The sequence below is a fragment of the Tachypleus tridentatus genome, chromosome 4, assembly GCF_004210375.1.
Source record: "Tachypleus tridentatus isolate NWPU-2018 chromosome 4, ASM421037v1, whole genome shotgun sequence".
Taxonomy (NCBI): Eukaryota; Metazoa; Arthropoda; class Merostomata; order Xiphosura; family Limulidae; genus Tachypleus; species Tachypleus tridentatus.
In genome coordinates, this window is record NC_134828.1 from 21,799,679 (window position 1) to 21,806,294 (window position 6,616).

The 6,616-nt window shown below is 32.4% G+C and overlaps 1 long non-coding RNA gene across 1 annotated transcript; it reads right to left on the reverse strand.

Annotated features, from left to right (window-relative positions):
- Positions 1–747: 747 nt before the first annotated feature.
- Positions 748–6,234, reverse strand: LOC143248265 (uncharacterized). Its single transcript, XR_013026852.1, has 2 exons — positions 5,993–6,234; positions 748–938 (listed from the first exon to the last, which is right to left on the reverse strand). It is a non-coding gene; the product is annotated as an uncharacterized LOC143248265 (long non-coding RNA).
- Between the last annotated feature and the right edge of the window lie 382 nt (positions 6,235–6,616).

The window sequence follows — 6,616 nt, forward strand, 5'->3', positions numbered from 1 at the left end:
GTCCCTAATTTAATAGTGTGAGATTAGTGGGAAAGCAACAAGTCATCACCATCCACCGCCATCTCTTAGGCTATTTTTTTACCAACAAATAGTGTGATTGATCGTCACATAATAACGCCCCCAAAGCTGAAAGAGCGAGCATGTTTGGTGTCACGGTGATTTGAAACTACGACCCTCCTCGAGCGCCCTAACCACCTGGCCATGCCGGTTCCAGGTAAATAGTGAGATGCCAAGATAATCAAGTCATTAATTTTCCTTAGGTTAGACGTAGACTTCTTGATGACGAGAAACCCACTTGCAATAAAAATGTATCTCAGAACAGGTGGTAACGGGTATTAACACTTTTATTGATAAGGAGAGGACAACGTTTCGACCTTCCTAGGTCATCTTCAAGTTATGAAAAATCAGAATATGACCTAGGAAGGTCGAAACGTCGAAGGTTCTCTCGCTATCAGTAAAATTATTAATATCCATACCAGCCGTTCTGAGAAACTTAGAATTAATTCATACGCTTATTTTTTTAATTACAAGCCCTCTGGAAAAGTGTATAATAAATATCCAACATCTTGTTTAAGAGAGGGTAAAATAGGAGTAGTGTGAGTTATCAGAAAGTGCCTTACAAGAGACAGTTAGATAAACTTGAAACTTTTAATCACAGTTGGTGAAGCATTTCAATGATACGTGAAAAGTCTTGGTTCAAAGTTTCACACCAGTATGATGCTAAGAATAGTGAATATGAACCTATATAGTGACCTCAACTGGGTTCTGATGCCACACCAACATGAACCTATTTATGCTGAAATGTGTCATGTTGTTACACCTATAAGAGCCTGGGCCTGGAGTTTACGTTAATTATGTTGTTTTTATACGTCTATTTTATCCAAGAGAATACAGGCATAGCTAAAACTAATTCCCATTCGTCACGTCTGGAACGCCACCTATAAACAACTACCAAATTATGTTGAAATCTGTTAACTGGTTTCCTAACGTTCTAGTTGTGCTAACATTACGTCAAGGGGAAGGAGAGAAAGACGGTAAAAAAATAACACTCAAAATTGAAAAACGAAACCAAAAAATGACTGACATGAAGTAGGAAGCCATAAGTGGACAAACAAAAAGTGACAGAAGGAAACCGGACAACGAGACACGTATAAACAAGAGAAGAGAGGAGAGACACGAGGAGATAAAAAGAAAAGAAAAACCGTGAAGAAACAGACTGAGAAGGAATCTCAGCGAGTAAGAACGACAGAGAAAAATAACTAGTGACGGTGAAAAATGGAGGTTTTTAATTCACTGAATGAAAATATAAAGTCCTGTTTCATTTTACTTAAAAAAACTAAATTCTTTTGCGCTTGTAACTATTCTCAGCTTAGTCTATTTATTGATTTTGTATTAGAAAATTTGATGTTTAAAATAAGCTTTACCATATTCCATTTATCTTGCTTTCTTTCCTGTAAAGATGCGATTGAAACCTTTTAAAGGACATAAAGGTTTCTGTAAATGCGTTTTGTAATTGAGAATAGCACACATTTCATTCTTGCCATAAATACTTCACTATTGCCCTATTATTACATTAGTACTTACGATAAAAATGATGTTATAGGTTCTTTTAAATATAGACCTGAGTGTTTTTGTTAGAATAGGAATAGAAGATTGTACAACGTCTCATTCTCAACTTTCTAAATGTTCCTATAATTTATAGCATCAATTAGACTATTTCAATTAATATGTGAACCAGATCCCGTTCGAATACACCTCATGGACGTTTCTGATAAAGGTGGTCCAAAAATTGTAAGTCAATTTCGTTTTACAACAGTTTTGAATTTTCGGAAATCTTCAAAGACCAATTTCTAGAGTATGGATAAACACGAAAGCTATGAACCATGCCTTTACAACCAGCACCTGATCATTACAAAAATAAACTAAAGTAAAAAAAACAACAAATCTTAGAACCGTACTTAAATAACTAAAATTAATCGTGAGAGTCAGGGTAGAGTAAAAACCAAAGTTTAGAACTGTAAGCTATAACTAAAAGCCGTTCAATCTGATTAGTTGATTTATGTCTTCAAAGATTTCAAAGGACTTTATTAAGATTGAATGATAACACATTATATAACGAGAACTTATTGTAGAAAAAAAATTAAATTTATGTTTCCGAATTTTCTTTTTAAATAAAAATATTAAAGTTTCGTTCTGGGTATCAACCTTTCTCACAGTTTTACTATCGTTCCTTCTGATCTACACACCTACTGATTCATTTAATTAGCATATTTTACTAGTGCTTTTTATTAATACAACATTTAATTAGTGCTCTGTGAAAGAGAGCTTACAACTCGTTAAAATTAATTCTAGGTAATGTCACTTAAAAGGAACATTGATTTTTTACTTAATTTTTTAAAATATTTTTCTTAATATTTAATCTATCGTAATTTAAAACGAGAGAAAAAGTATTGATATTGTTTTATAAATAGCGGTAGCTTAGACTTCGTGTTAGTTGTGCAACGAATAACTTTTACAGTTTACTAGTTCAGTATATCAATAGCTGATCACAATAATAATTTCACTATTCAAATCACGAAAGTTTTAATTTTTCTTTTTTCTCATGATACTAAAAACAAAAAAAACGTAACATAAATTTATTTATTTAAAATTAATGGCTCAAAAACGTAAAGATTATTTCTTAAAGCATGTATTTTACCTTTAGTTACCCTAACTTGTAATTTTAACGCGTTTACTATTGATCGATGATCACTCGTCATTTCCGGTAAAAGTACACTCATTTCTTGTTTTAAATATCAAAGAGTAATACGCCTGTAAATCTCGAAGAAGAATAAAAAATTTAGAAATATTTACCTAATGGTTTCTGAGCTATTAATTAATAGGAAGAGAGAAATAACAAGGCAGTGAAACAAAATTTAAAAAGAGATCTATTCGCTAAGAGGATATAGTAAAAAGGCATAATATCACATACACACATATAAAATGTATTTGTTGTTCTTATCTTCAGTGACATAACAGCAAAAAAAGTTTATAATTCAGAAGTTTTATGACACTAAGGTGTAGCCAAACGCAAATAAAATTTACCAAGTAGCGTTTCAGTTAAGCCTTACGTTGCGTTGATGTATTAGGCCTAAATAAGACTACATATAGGCTTACCATTACTAACGTTTTAAAAGTTTCGTGTAATGAACAAATGTTGATTAATAAATGATCTTTTGGTATTTTAACACACATATTACCTAATTAGCCTTCTAATACACGTTTATAATGTCAAATATATTTTTTCTTTGTACAGTCAAAAGAGTTGAAAGTTTGTGTCAATGTCCACATTGTTTCTGCTTCCTGACCTAGAATACAGTGAAAAGGCTTAACAATATTATTTAAGCCTTTTTTTCCCAACTTACGTTAAAAATAGCATCATTTGCGACGAGCTTTTATGTTGTTGTTCTGGTGTGTGTGTGTGTGTAAGAGAGAGAGAGCGGTAATACAAATCTTATAGAAATGTAAAAATTAAATAAGATGTCGTAAAAGGTGTAATATATTATGTATATCATCTATGGAAATATATATCACTATTGAAGCATCTAATCTGTCCTTTCAAGTGTGGGTGTTTTGGTATGTTGAACTTTTTATACTGCAAAAGCTAACTTAGACATTGCCGGTATTAGTAATTTATTCATTCTGGCTATTTTAATAAACAAAATAGTAAAAATTACAGTGTGCTATCTATATGATTAAAAATTCTTGTCAGAAATTCTTGATTGTGCTTTTTGAAGTAGGTTTATTTTTTTTCCAAAAAAGAGAACCGAGAAATCGTATACGATCCACGTCCAATTGAAGTTCATGCATTTCATGTATTAAGAATGAAGCTTCCGATCTAATAATACCAATCCGTAAACAGAGAAAGCGACGAAATTGATATCCATTTCACATATGTCATCAGTTGCAATGCAATGTGAAGATATCTTGCCAAAGTTTGGTATATTCTTCTCATTTTCTATTTACCACCATACAGAAAAAACAAGAACATCGCAAGTAAATTATTTTAAACTAATTAACGGACTAAAAAGGGAATCCGTTTTCAAAATAAGTTCTCTCACGTGATGGTAATGGAAAGTTTTATTGGTGGTCTGATAGTTAAGTAAAATTAAAAAATTTAAAGTTCTTTTTTTAAACATGACTTTCCTATTAAATGAAAATTCTTAATAGTTAATGTTTGCTTATAAAGCGTTTGATTCTGTTATATTTACCGATACACAGATAACATTTTCATTACATCGAATAACGAATCAGAGGATTCTTACAAAGATAAAAATATGATTTCTGTTTTTAAGTTTATAGATCTCTAAGCACGTTTATTGGCACCAGACTTTTGTAAATCAACATACCTACAAAAACACATTTCTATGCTGATTAACTCTAACACATAGTTAGATAGCACCACTTTCTTGTTGTTAATTTAAGTAGAATCAGTTTTAAGTTGTTAATTTATTAAGTAGAGCCACTTTTTTGTGTTGGTTTATTAAACAGAACCACTTGGTAGCTAATTTAATCCTTAGCAAAAGTACAAATGATATACCACCAAATGTAGTTCTGAACAAGAGTAATTGGTATTTTGTTTCAGGTGTAGTTCTACTCAGTAAAAATATTTAATAGCTTGTGTCTGACTCAATCCCTACTAAAACAGATGTTAATTGATTCCTTTTACATTTTACAGTAAAAATAGTTGATAACTGATGTTTGTGTTATTGACCTGAAAAAATAAGTGACGGTTGACGTTTCGTGCTGTCCTCTAATTTTAATGTTCGAAAATGCTATAAGTAATGTTTGGCAAACTTATGTACTTTTGTTTCTCAGAACGTGTTCAAATAATATACTAAGTTCACCAGGAAGCTTAATTTTTAATCAGGAGTTCTTAACGAGTAGATTCCAGTGATGGTGAATATTGTTAAATATCTTAATGAAAGGTCATATGTTAAATTAATAAATATATTTGTAGGAATATGCGTTGATTTTTGCGAAGGTAAAGATTTTTTTTTGCAATGAAACATTACATTTTAAAAATAAAAAGCCTCTCAACATATAATAGAACAACCATTTTTAGCAATAAAAGTAAGCCCTTCAAAATACAACAGAACAACCTTTTTTGGGCAATAAATTTGTACTGTAGTGAGAGGAAAAAATGAATTACTATCTAAAAATAAAATTTTCACATTTTGAATTCTATAATAAACCTAAAATTGTATTCTATGATTAGCTTCTGATCTGTGGATCATTCTTCATAATTTAAATATGTATACACTACACGGTTTGTGCGTTAAGGACATCAGTTGTACATCAAGTCATTCCATAAAATATCGAAAAAAATCAAGACTAGTCATAGTTTGTATTCGATTCCACCTCGAGTAAGTTTTATAACAGAAGAAATATCTAGGCCTACTTTAACTAGAAGGTAGAAATTGTTACATACGCTTTTCAATTTTACCCTTGCGTTCTACTTCATACATTACCAAGAGGCACCATAGCAGTAGAGACTTTTTCAAAACATATATATGTTCAATCGATAAACATTTTTTTTACAAACTACATTTTCTTTAGCTTTTAAGATGCGCGGTGAAAAAAAATAAAATAGAAAGGAGAAATTATTCAAGTTAGGGCCACTGTTATAAAGACTCCGGTTTTCAATAAGAAAAGGCATACTGGTTTTACATGTGATTCAGATTTGTTCGTATTTTCCAAAAACATAATAATATTAAACGCACGTAAAAACTAGTCAACTATCATTTGCTTCGTATCTAATTTCAACCTGCGTGTGTTTGCCTTGATAAACGTCCTGCAGATAAACGGGGAAAGCTGTGTTTGCGAGACTTCTTGGTATTTTATGTATTTGAGAAAACAGTGGTTTCTTATTTCACAGTGAAATATCCGCACGAGAAGCCTCAGCGAGCAAGAACAAAACACAAACAACTGAGATTGGTCTAAGTTTGCTTACCGTAATACGTTGGCTAGGGTGTGACGACGACTTCTCTGTGCCTGTAGCTGACCTTCCTGCAGCTGTCGGAGGAAACTAGGTCTGTTTGCCTGTCCAGACATATCTAAACACGGCAGTAGCCCTTGTGGTAGCTCAAAACTATTGGTAAGCTGAAGACTTGCTTCCCTCCGCCGAAGTGCGAGAGCTCCGGTGAGGTTAGTTGCACGCGCTCACCAAAGAGGACAAAAATCAATACCTCAAGAGTTCGGGGAGGGGGGGGGGAGAGGAACGAAGATATTTTCTATCAGGTGATGGGCTACTTCTCCGGGAAAGTGGTTCGGATCTTGTCCTGTCTCATGGAGTAAAAGCTAAGGTGAATTCGACATAGCCTCGTTAACAACAACTCCGCTACCCTGTGTTTCAAACCTGTTACTTATACACTGTTTGTTAAAAGAAGGGTATTTTTTTTGTTCTGTCATACACAATGTCCTTGTTGGAATTTTTAAAGCTACATTAGACTCGACAGAGAAAACGTTTGATATTTTGTCTTCAGAAAACAAAACGGAGAAAGAGTTAATAATTCACTTATGTTTATATGACCTTTATTGAGAAATATTTGGAAACTATAGACTCAGTAGTAGCTCA